Genomic DNA, 13,736 nt, shown 5'->3' on the forward strand with positions numbered 1-13,736 from the left:
GAGCATGTTGGCTACTGTCAGACTGTTCTTCCCCAGGCTTCTCATCTCCAGCAGAGCTTGACAATGGCAGCGCTTGACAATGGCGCATTCCACCAGGCTGACCCAGTGGGCCGTGAAGGACAGGTAGCAGTCTGTCCCAAAAAGGCTGCTCCATGAATCCATGGTGACGTGGATCCGCTCACTCACGGCATGATCGAGCGAGCAGCCCACGTTCGCCATAGCAAAGCGGTGCAGTGCTGGGATCGCCGTGTGGGAGAAGTAGTGGCGGCTTGGGATTTGCCACTCCGGGATCCCGTACTGTAGGAGCGTTCTCATGTCACTCCCCTCTTGCACAAAGGAGTATGGTAGGAGCTGGGAGCACATGGCCCGGGCAAGCAAACCGTCCAGCAGCCGGATGCGCCTATTGGTGGGAGGCAGAACCTTGGTCACACCGGTAAATGACTCGCTGAGCAGGGTCTGGCGGCGTTTGCCTGCACGGGAGGATGTGGAGGGAGCAGATGAGGCCACTGAGGACTGGCTGCCCGGGGGGGGGGGGGGGGGAGCAGTGAGTTTCTGCTCCTGCTGCTGATGCTGGATAAGCAGGAGGGTGGGATGCTACTGCTGCTGATGCTGCTGAAGTCTGTGCAGTGGCTGTCTGGCTCTGACCACTGCCTGGGCCACTGTCCTTCAGCTTCAGAAACTCACTGTAGTCCTGAAAATGTTTGGTCTCCAAGTGGGTCTGCAGGCACGAGGTACCCAACTTGTTCAGATCGCGACCTCTGCTCAGGCTGGCACCGCATCTGTGGCAAATGGAACGGGTCTTGACGTCAATGCACACAGTGAAGTACCGCCAGACTGGGGATTTGAACTTGCCCTTCAAGCTTGAGAGCTGAGGAGATTTTTTGCCTTTGGAGGGCTGTTTTGTTTTTTGGAGGAGCTTTGTTGCGGGTGGTGGTGGTAGCAGCTGAAGCAGCAGGCTGTGGCTCCTGCCTTCCACGCCTTGTGCTGGCCGACATGCTGCTACCGCACCTCTGTGCCAGAGACGCCTCATTAACTAATGACGAGCTGGTTTCAACCAACTGTGCTTGTGGTGGCACATAGGGACGGTCCCCCACCTCATCATCATCATCATCATCCCCAAACATCTCCTCTGAGCACTCAACCAACTTCTCTGCCCTAACGTCCCCTACATCAGGCCCCTCCTCCTCATGAAATGTTGGTTGTTGTGCGCCAACAACAAACTCCTCCACCTCATACTCCTCCTCCTCCTCCTTGCATACCCCCATCATCTCCTCCTCAAAATGTTCCACAACATCTCTCAAAACGCTTGCAGTCCCTGGGGTGAAGAGCGAGCTCAGTGAGGGCAGGCTGGTCGCTGGGGTCGACATGACCTCAAGCGGTGGTGGAGGCCTGCTGCGGACTGGAGTGCTGGTGGTGGTGGCACTGGTCTCGCTGGTGCTGGAGGTCTGGCTGAAAACGGTGGCTTGCTTCTCCGCCATCATTTCCACGACAGCCTGTGCCTGACTCTCCGCAATGGGCCGGGGGCGATGACCCACGGCAAAGATGGGCGCAACACGCTGCTTCTGCGCCTCTGCTCCCTCCTCCACAACTCTGCGGTCAGTGGCTGGCGGTGGACCAGTCACAGACCTGCTGGTGCTGCCAGTGGCTGCAGCAATGGCGCTGCCTCTCCTGGTGGTGCCTCGCCCTCTACCTCTGCCAGTCATTGCGCAATAATATACAATCACAATAAGAAAAACTAATATATATATATATATATATATATATATATATATATATATATATATATATATATATATATATATATATATATATATATAGCTGGGCGGGAAAGGAAGTAAACTTTAATAAAGAGTCTTGGTTGGTGGTGACAAACAAAAGTCTGTCACACACGGACGCAATCAATAGGGTCAGGCAGATGACAGTCATAGACCACAACAGATGCTGGTCTGGCCTAGTGGCCTGTGAAGTAATTATTACACAGTAGTAGTGAAGCCTGCGGCACTAAATAAACTCACAGACTAGCAGTACAAATTAAGTAAACTAGTACATAGGTAACAACTAACTATAATCCCTAGTAGTAGTTTAGTAGTTGATAACTAACTTGTGTGACAGTCAGACAGTGACAATAAAAGTCTGTCACACACGGACGCAATCAATAGGGTCGGGCAGATGACAATCACAGGTCACAACAGATGCTGGCCTGGCCTAGTGGCCACTGGCCTGTGAAGTAACTATTGCTATAACTAACGCGTATGACAAACAGTGACAATAAAAGTCTGTCACACACGCACACAATCAATATGGTCCGGCAGATGACTGTCACAGATCACAACAGATGCTGGCCTGGCCTGTGAAGTAACTATTACACAGTAGTAGTGAAGCCTGCGGCACTAAATAAACTCACAGACTATAGCAATAGCAGTACAAATTAAGTAAACTAGTACGAAGGTAACAACTAACTATAACCCCTAATAGTAGTGTAGTAGTCGATAACTAACTCGTGTGACAGACAGTGAGTGACAATAAAAGTCTGTCACACACGCACGCAATCAATAGGGTCGGGCAGATGACACACAGCCAGTCATAGATTAAAACAGATGGTGGCCTGTACAGTAACTAACACAGTACTGAAGCAAATAAACTCACAGACTAACAGCATAGTCCCCAACCGTCCCGTTTTCGTCGGGACTGGCACGATTTGGGAGGGCTCTCCCGCTATCCCGCTATGACCCCAAAGTGTCCCGGCTGGCTGGGGGGTCAGACGCAGGGGCGGACTGTTTGCGCAGGAAGGGAGGCAGCCAGTGAAAGGGAGCTGGTGGCAAAGCGGCAGAGAAGGGGGGAAGTCTCCCCCCCCCCTTCTCTCACCTTGGTGCTCCCTTTCCTGGCTCTCCCTTCCGGATTAATGTGTCCCCTCTGATGGCGCAGCGGCTGACAGCGGGCGGGGAGGACTTACCGCTGTTACGCAGCCGCCGGAGAGAGCTGTGATCTGTGCGCCGCAAGTCTGGTCTACTCAAGACCAGACTAGCGGCGCACAGATCACAGCTCCCTCTGCCGGCTGGAAGGACATCGGTAAGTCCTCTCCGCCCGCTATCACTCTGCCGCTGAGCCATCGGAGGGGACACATTAATCCGGAAGGGAGAGCCAGGAAAGGGAGCACCAAGGTGAGAGAAGGGGGGGGGAGACTTCCCCCCTTCTCCGCCGCTTTGCCACTAGCTCCCTTTCACTGGCTGCCTCCTTTCCTGGGAGCACCTATACACCTGGCTACATATACTGGGGGCACCTATACACCTGGTTGCATATACTGGGGGCACCTATACACCTGGCTGCATATACTGGGGGCACCTATACACCTGGCTGCATATACTGGGGAGACCTATACGCCTGACTATACTGGGGAGACCTATACACCTGGCTGCATATACTGGGGAGACCTATACACCTGGCTGCATATACTGGGGGCACCTATACACCTGGCTGCATATACTGGGGGCACCTATACACCTGGCTGCATATACTGGGGGCACCTATACACCTGGCTGCATATACTGGGGAGACCTATACACCTGGCTGCATATACTGGGGGCACCTATACACCTGGCTGCATATACTGGGGGCACCTATACACCTGGCTGCATATACTGGGGGCACCTATACACCTGGCTGCATATACTGGGGGCACCTATACACCTGGATGCATATACTGGGAGCACCTATACACCTGGCTGCATATACTGGGGGCACCTATACACCTGGCTGCATATACTGGGGGCACCTATACACCTGGCTGCATATACTGAGGGCACCTATACACCTGGCTGCATATACTGGGGACACCTATACATCTGGCTGCATATACTGGGGACACCTATACACCTGGCTGCATATACTGGGGAGACCTATACACCTGGCTGCATATACTGGGGAGACCTATACACCTGGCTACATCTACTGGGGAGACCTATACATCTGGCTGCATATACTGGGGAGACCTATACACCTGGCTGCATATACTGGGGAGACCTATACATCTGGCTGCATATACTGGGGAGACCTATACACCTGGCTGCAGGGCCGGATTTACCATAAGGCACACTAGGCGCGTGCCTATAGGCGGCCCGTTACTAAAAGGCGGGCCAGTAGCCTCCCAAAGTGTCCCCTTGTCGCTCTCTCTCTCTGAGGAGAGCAGAGCGCCGTTAATATAGCCAGAAGTAGCGGCTGGAGAGGTGCAGCTCTGTGGGGCGCATTCCTCGCTGCTCTGATCGCCCTCTGATCATCCTGAAGTGACAGTCCCCGACAGCGGCGCCCTCCTGTCACATGCCGCAGCCCCCGCTGTCATCAAAGAGATGACCAGCGTGGGCCGTCTGTGTTGCTAGCGTTGCTAGGCAACGCTGCAGGAAGCCAGCGCCTCATGGGAGAGAGAAGAACCCGGCTTCCTGCTATTGGAGGAGTCTGACTTAGAGATGGGAAGTTCGGATCTTTTCAATGATCCGGATGATTCGAATCGGATCATTGAAAAGATCCGGATCTTTGATCCGAATCTCGGATCATTTTACTACCGAAGCATTCGGGGGTGAAATGACTAGCAAAACAGGAGAAGGGGAGGGGGGTGGACACGCAGAGAAGGGGAGAAGATGGACAGAGGGCAGGGAGTGGACAGAGAAGGGAGGAGTGACGAGCAGAGAGCAGAAATGTTTGCACACAATACCCACATGCTGCAATCATATGCTTTACATGTATTTCACCTATATGCTCATCTGTATACTCTGAATGCAAATGTCGCACAGTGAAAGAAAGCATTCCCAGAAGATAAGTGCAGCTGTTTAGAGCAGAGTCTGGGAGGATCATATTACATAGCAAACAGTGCCTGCAAAGTTACTGAGCTGTGCTGAGCTGAGCCATAAGCTTCCCATGTGATCACTGTGCACAACTACGGAATAGACAGCCTATAATGGGCAGCACATTATAGCCAGTATGTGTGCTCTACACATATCTGGCAGTGGCACCCATGTCCCCTCTCTCTAATCTACCTGTCTCCCTGCAAGGCTGGCTCCCATCCAACAGAGCGATCCATCTCAGCTCTGCTTCCAGGACCCCGCTGCCCGCTGAGAGGGGGCGTGTCGCTTCTGGCCCCGCCCCTTTTTGCGATCCGAATCACTCATTTTGATGATTCGGATGATCGACTCATAAAATAGATTCGGATCAAAGATCCGAATCGTTCATGATCCGGACAACACTAGTCTGACTGTGCGGTGCATGCGAGGATAGGAAGAGCAGGCTGGCTCAGAATGTGCACAATGCAGGTATTTGAAACAATTATCTTTCCTTCAGCTCAGTAAAGTTACACGCATCATGTCACGACTGACGTCTCTCTACTAACTTCACTATCTGTGGCGGGAAAGGGGGAGAGTAGGAGAGGAGTTCCACAGACTCTGCTGCTTGTGTGAATCACAATGCGCTGTGTGACAGTCTGCCTGCACTTAGCCAGAGAGAGGTCTGTACTCTGTCCGGAGCCAGGCCAGCTGCCAGACCACTGTGCTACTGTGCAAGGGCCAGGGAGCCATCATCAATCATCATGTAGCTGACCATAACACACTGAGAGGAGGACAGCTAGAAGGACAGCGAGAGGTACTAAAAACCAGATGGACAGGGGACCAGAGACCAGGGTGCCTGAAAATAGACCAACAAACTGTCTCTCTCTCACACACACACACACACTATGATAATACCCTCAGTCGAGCTCACAAACTAATCCTACCATAGTCTAATCATGTACTACCATATTCTTTTATATAGCACTGACATCTTTTCCAGCACTTTACAGAGTACATAGTCATGTCACTGTCCTCAGGGAAGCTCACAATCTAATCTAATCCTACCATAGTCATAATCTAATGTCCTACCATAATATTACTATGTATTTATATAGCACTGACATCATCTGCAGCACTTTACAGAGTACATAGTCATGTCACTGACTGTCCTCAGAGGAGCTCACAATCTAATCCTACCATAGTCATAGTCTAATGTCCTACCATATTATTATTATGTATTTATATAGCACTGACATCTTCTGCAGCACATTACAGAGTACATAGTCATATCACTGACTGTCCTCAGAGGAGATCACAATCTAATCCTACCATAGTCATAGTCTAATGTCCTACCATATTATTATTACGTATTTATATAGCACAGACATCTTCTGCAGCACATTACAGAGTACATAGTCATGTCACTGACTGTCCTCAGAGGAACTCACACTCCTATCCTACCACAGTCATAGTCTAATGTCCTACATATTATTATTATGTATTTATATAGCACTGACATGTCCTGCAGCACATTACAGAGTACATAGTCATGTCACTGACTGTCCTCAGAGGAGCTCACAATCTAATCCTACCATAGTCATAGTCTAATGTCCTACCATATTATTATTATGTATTTATATAGCACTGACATCTTCTGCAGCACATTACAGAGTACATAGTCATATCACTGACTGTCCTCAGAGGAGCTCACAATCTAATCCTACCATAGTCATAGTCTAATGTCCTACCATATTATTATTATGTATTTATATAGCACTGACATCTTCTGCAGCACATTACAGAGTACATAGTCATATCACTGACTGTCCTCAGAGGAGATCACAATCTAATCCCTACCATAGTCATAGCCTAATGTCCTACCATATTATTATTACGTATTTATATAGCACAGACATCTTCTGCAGCACATTACAGAGTACATAGTCATGTCACTGACTGTCCTCAGAGGAACTCACACTCCTATCCTACCACAGTCATAGTCTAATGCCCTACATATTATTTTCATCATTATGTTGTTCAGTGCATAATCTTCTGCAGAGTATTAGCGCAGTTGAGCACTTTGCTCACCTGTCCTGCCTGCTTGCTCCTTCCTGTGAGCTGCTGTCTTCTACTGACCTAGCAGCATGTATGCACTTACTTACCCCACCAGTTCATGGGGTCACTCCATGCAGCGGGAGATGACAGCACAGAGGAGAGGCGAGTGAGACTGCTCTGCTTTGGTAATACTCTGCATTTAAAGTGGATCCGTGGTGAAAAACTAACTATAACAAGTAACTTGTCTATATTTCTTATCTAAAATTTAGATAGTTTGCACAGCAAATCAAGCTGCAAAAAGCTTAAACTGTATATGATTGATTCTTCCTGTGATGCAATGATAGCAGCCATGTTCTTCTTGTCACATTACACAGGCAAGCTAATAGCATCTCCAGCCCTCATTATCTGCTTGTTGCTAGTAATATCAGACTCTGGTAAATTATACATTCCGTTGGTGAGATCTGCATTGTTGGTATTCTCTACTTGTCTTTGGTAATATCTACATTGCCTTGTGTGGTTTTATGTAATAAAAATGTGAGTGGTTTGAGGGGTGTGGCCTGTGTTAAGGGGCGGGGTTTAGGGCGCTACACCTTATGTGCCTATAGGCTCCTGAGCTGTAAATCCGGCTCTGCCTGGCTGCATATACTGGGGAGACCTATACACCTAGCTATATATACTGGGGAGACCTATACATCTGGCTGCATATACTGGGGAGACCTATACACCTGGCTACATATACTGGGGGCACCTATACACCTGGTTGCATATACTGGGGGCACCTATACACCTGGCTGCATATACTGGGGGCACCTATACACCTGGCTGCATATACTGGGGAGACCTATACGCCTGACTATACTGGGGAGACCTATACACCTGGCTGCATATACTGGGGAGACCTATACACCTGGCTGCATATACTGGGGGCACCTATACACCTGGCTGCATATACTGGGGGCACCTATACACCTGGCTGCATATACTGGGGGCACCTATACACCTGGCTGCATATACTGGGGAGACCTATACACCTGGCTGCATATACTGGGGGCACCTATACACCTGGCTGCATATACTGGGGGCACCTATACACCTGGCTGCATATACTGGGGGCACCTATACACCTGGCTGCATATACTGGGGGCACCTATACACCTGGATGCATATACTGGGAGCACCTATACACCTGGCTGCATATACTGGGGGCACCTATACACCTGGCTGCATATACTGGGGGCACCTATACACCTGGCTGCATATACTGAGGGCACCTATACACCTGGCTGCATATACTGGGGACACCTATACATCTGGCTGCATATACTGGGGACACCTATACACCTGGCTGCATATACTGGGGAGACCTATACACCTGGCTGCATATACTGGGGAGACCTATACACCTGGCTACATCTACTGGGGAGACCTATACATCTGGCTGCATATACTGGGGAGACCTATACACCTGGCTGCATATACTGGGGAGACCTATACATCTGGCTGCATATACTGGGGAGACCTATACACCTGGCTGCAGGGCCGGATTTACCATAAGGCACACTAGGCGCGTGCCTATAGGCGGCCCGTTACTAAAAGGCGGGCCAGTAGCCTCCCAAAGTGTCCCCTTGTCGCTCTCTCTCTCTGAGGAGAGCAGAGCGCCGTTAATATAGCCAGAAGTAGCGGCTGGAGAGGTGCAGCTCTGTGGGGCGCATTCCTCGCTGCTCTGATCGCCCTCTGATCATCCTGAAGTGACAGTCCCCGACAGCGGCGCCCTCCTGTCACATGCCGCAGCCCCCGCTGTCATCAAAGAGATGACCAGCGTGGGCCGTCTGTGTTGCTAGCGTTGCTAGGCAACGCTGCAGGAAGCCAGCGCCTCATGGGAGAGAGAAGAACCCGGCTTCCTGCTATTGGAGGAGTCTGACTTAGAGATGGGAAGTTCGGATCTTTTCAATGATCCGGATGATTCGAATCGGATCATTGAAAAGATCCGGATCTTTGATCCGAATCTCGGATCATTTTACTACCGAAGCATTCGGGGGTGAAATGACTAGCAAAACAGGAGAAGGGGAGGGGGGTGGACACGCAGAGAAGGGGAGAAGATGGACAGAGGGCAGGGAGTGGACAGAGAAGGGAGGAGTGACGAGCAGAGAGCAGAAATGTTTGCACACAATACCCACATGCTGCAATCATATGCTTTACATGTATTTCACCTATATGCTCATCTGTATACTCTGAATGCAAATGTCGCACAGTGAAAGAAAGCATTCCCCGAAGATAAGTGCAGCTGTTTAGAGCAGAGTCTGGGAGGATCATATTACATAGCAAACAGTGCCTGCAAAGTTACTGAGCTGTGCTGAGCTGAGCCATAAGCTTCCCATGTGATCACTGTGCACAACTACGGAATAGACAGCCTATAATGGGCAGCACATTATAGCCAGTATGTGTGCTCTACACATATCTGGCAGTGGCACCCATGTCCCCTCTCTCTAATCTACCTGTCTCCCTGCAAGGCTGCCTCCCATCCAACAGAGCGATCCATCTCAGCTCTGCTTCCAGGACCCCGCTGCCCGCTGAGAGGGGGCGTGTCGCTTCTGGCCCCGCCCCTTTTTGCGATCCGAATCACTCATTTTGATGATTCGGATGATCGACTCATAAAATAGATTCGGATCAAAGATCCGAATCGTTCATGATCCGGACAACACTAGTCTGACTGTGCGGTGCATGCGAGGATAGGAAGAGCAGGCTGGCTCAGAATGTGCACAATGCAGGTATTTGAAACAATTATCTTTCCTTCAGCTCAGTAAAGTTACACGCATCATGTCACGACTGACGTCTCTCTACTAACTTCACTATCTGTGGCGGGAAAGGGGGAGAGTAGGAGAGGAGTTCCACAGACTCTGCTGCTTGTGTGAATCACAATGCGCTGTGTGACAGTCTGCCTGCACTTAGCCAGAGAGAGGTCTGTACTCTGTCCGGAGCCAGGCCAGCTGCCAGACCACTGTGCTACTGTGCAAGGGCCAGGGAGCCATCATCAATCATCATGTAGCTGACCATAACACACTGAGAGGAGGACAGCTAGAAGGACAGCGAGAGGTACTAAAAACCAGATGGACAGGGGACCAGAGACCAGGGTGCCTGAAAATAGACCAACAAACTGTCTCTCTCTCACACACACACACACACTATGATAATACCCTCAGTCGAGCTCACAAACTAATCCTACCATAGTCTAATCATGTACTACCATATTCTTTTATATAGCACTGACATCTTTTCCAGCACTTTACAGAGTACATAGTCATGTCACTGTCCTCAGGGAAGCTCACAATCTAATCTAATCCTACCATAGTCATAATCTAATGTCCTACCATAATATTACTATGTATTTATATAGCACTGACATCATCTGCAGCACTTTACAGAGTACATAGTCATGTCACTGACTGTCCTCAGAGGAGCTCACAATCTAATCCTACCATAGTCATAGTCTAATGTCCTACCATATTATTATTATGTATTTATATAGCACTGACATCTTCTGCAGCACATTACAGAGTACATAGTCATATCACTGACTGTCCTCAGAGGAGATCACAATCTAATCCTACCATAGTCATAGTCTAATGTCCTACCATATTATTATTACGTATTTATATAGCACAGACATCTTCTGCAGCACATTACAGAGTACATAGTCATGTCACTGACTGTCCTCAGAGGAACTCACACTCCTATCCTACCACAGTCATAGTCTAATGTCCTACATATTATTATTATGTATTTATATAGCACTGACATGTCCTGCAGCACATTACAGAGTACATAGTCATGTCACTGACTGTCCTCAGAGGAGCTCACAATCTAATCCTACCATAGTCATAGTCTAATGTCCTACCATATTATTATTATGTATTTATATAGCACTGACATCTTCTGCAGCACATTACAGAGTACATAGTCATATCACTGACTGTCCTCAGAGGAGCTCACAATCTAATCCTACCATAGTCATAGTCTAATGTCCTACCATATTATTATTATGTATTTATATAGCACTGACATCTTCTGCAGCACATTACAGAGTACATAGTCATATCACTGACTGTCCTCAGAGGAGATCACAATCTAATCCCTACCATAGTCATAGCCTAATGTCCTACCATATTATTATTACGTATTTATATAGCACAGACATCTTCTGCAGCACATTACAGAGTACATAGTCATGTCACTGACTGTCCTCAGAGGAACTCACACTCCTATCCTACCACAGTCATAGTCTAATGCCCTACATATTATTTTCATCATTATGTTGTTCAGTGCATAATCTTCTGCAGAGTATTAGCGCAGTTGAGCACTTTGCTCACCTGTCCTGCCTGCTTGCTCCTTCCTGTGAGCTGCTGTCTTCTACTGACCTAGCAGCATGTATGCACTTACTTACCCCACCAGTTCATGGGGTCACTCCATGCAGCGGGAGATGACAGCACAGAGGAGAGGCGAGTGAGACTGCTCTGCTTTGGTAATACTCTGCATTTAAAGTGGATCCGTGGTGAAAAACTAACTATAACAAGTAACTTGTCTATATTTCTTATCTAAAATTTAGATAGTTTGCACAGCAAATCAAGCTGCAAAAAGCTTAAACTGTATATGATTGATTCTTCCTGTGATGCAATGATAGCAGCCATGTTCTTCTTGTCACATTACACAGGCAAGCTAATAGCATCTCCAGCCCTCATTATCTGCTTGTTGCTAGTAATATCAGACTCTGGTAAATTATACATTCCGTTGGTGAGATCTGCATTGTTGGTATTCTCTACTTGTCTTTGGTAATATCTACATTGCCTTGTGTGGTTTTATGTAATAAAAATGTGAGTGGTTTGAGGGGTGTGGCCTGTGTTAAGGGGCGGGGTTTAGGGCGCTACACCTTATGTGCCTATAGGCTCCTGAGCTGTAAATCCGGCTCTGCCTGGCTGCATATACTGGGGAGACCTATACACCTAGCTATATATACTGGGGAGACCTATACATCTGGCTGCATATACTGGGGAGACCTATACACCTGGCTGCATATACTGGGGACACCTATACACCTGGCTGCATATACTGGGGACACCTATACACCTGGCTGCATATACTGGGGAGACCTATACACCTAGCTATATATACTGGGGAGACCTATACATCTGGCTGCATATACTGGGGAGACCTATACACCTGGCTACATCTACTGGGGACACCTATACACCTGGCTACATATACTGGGGGCACCTATACACCTGGCTACATATATTGGGGGCACCTATACACCTGGCTGCATATACTGTGGAGATACTTTAAATTGATATATTACTAATTTTAAATTGTTAATATGAAGGAAAATGAACCAGGATAGAAAGGACCAGTGTGGTTTGAATTATAAAACCACATATTTTTCTTAGGAAATCTTTATGGTATGCGTGACTAGGGGGTGTGACGGGGGCGTGATAAGGGGTGTGGTAGGGGCGTGGCTTAATTGTCCCTCTTTCTCATCTCAAAATGTTGGGAGGTATGTAACAGTACAAATTAAGTAAACTAGTACTAGTACACAACTAATTATAATCCCTAACCTACCTAAGCTAGTAGTAGGCTAAGGCTGACTAGGCTAGCAGGCCTAGCCTGCACACATACCTAACACTAGCCTAGCACGGTATACAGTATATACACTACACTAGCTGACTAAACTATAACAATCAAATCTCTATCTATAAATGAGTACAATACATGTGTTCAGAATGTGTTTAGGAGGTAAAACTCTGTGTTTACAAGGTGCAAAGCACTTACAAAGACACGCAGCAGCACTGAAGATGCTCTCAGGACCGCAGAGTCACAAGCAAGGACGCGCTCCCTAAGATGGCTGCTGCCTTATATAGAGGAGGGGAGGGGAGGGCCAGGCTCCTCTCCTCTGATTGGTTGCTAGAGCCTTGGCTGGGGGCCTTCTGATTGGCCCAATGACGTCATCCCCTGGATACCGAAGTCAAATTCGTGATCACGCGTTCACACCTGTGATCACGGCCTAATTCGAGAGTGACTATTCGGGTACATTTGACTTCGAATTCGGGAGCAGTATCGCTCTTCGAATTCGAGTTCTGCAATCATGAAAATCTACCTGTGATCACGGGTAAATTCGAATTTGCAATCTCTGGCGAGCAACCCTGGTTCTCACACCTTCACTGCAATTCTGCCCAGGTATAATCTGACTGACCACACTATAAATGCTCCTTATGTGCATGGATACTAGTCATTGCTGCAGAAATATTATATTTGCTATTTGCTAATATTATATTTGCTAACAAAACAAAAAATATTTTATGACTCCTAAAGTAACCCCCCCCCCCCTGGTCAGTGTTCATTAAAGCAGGGGTCTCAAACTCGCGGCCCGCGGGCCATTTGCGGCCCTCGATACAATATTTTGTGGCCCTCGCCGGCAAAAGCTTCCTTATAGTTCGCTTCAGTGCTCCCAAGTAATCCGCCGCATCTCCGCCGCTAAACGAGGGCTGCAGAGCCCCCAAATCGACCGGGGGGCAACCCGCCGGCATTTCCTGGAAGCTCTGCCCCTCCTGACGTCAATCGCCGCACGGATTGCCGCCTCTCCCCGCCCCTCTCTGTGAAGGAAGAGTGAGAGGGGCGGGCAGAGGCAGCGATGCGCCGCGATTGTGAAAATCCTTATGCGGCCCAGCCTCATCCTGACTTTGCCTCCTGCGGCCCCCCAGGTAAATTGAGTTTGAGACCCCTGCATTAAAGGGAAGGTCCAGGGTAAATAAAAAGTAAAAATCTTACTTACATGGGGCTTCCTCCAGTCTCTAGCAGCCGTCCTGTGCCCCCGCCGCAGCT

This window comes from Hyperolius riggenbachi, chromosome 6, assembly GCF_040937935.1.
Source record: "Hyperolius riggenbachi isolate aHypRig1 chromosome 6, aHypRig1.pri, whole genome shotgun sequence".
Classification (NCBI taxonomy): Eukaryota; Metazoa; Chordata; class Amphibia; order Anura; family Hyperoliidae; genus Hyperolius; species Hyperolius riggenbachi.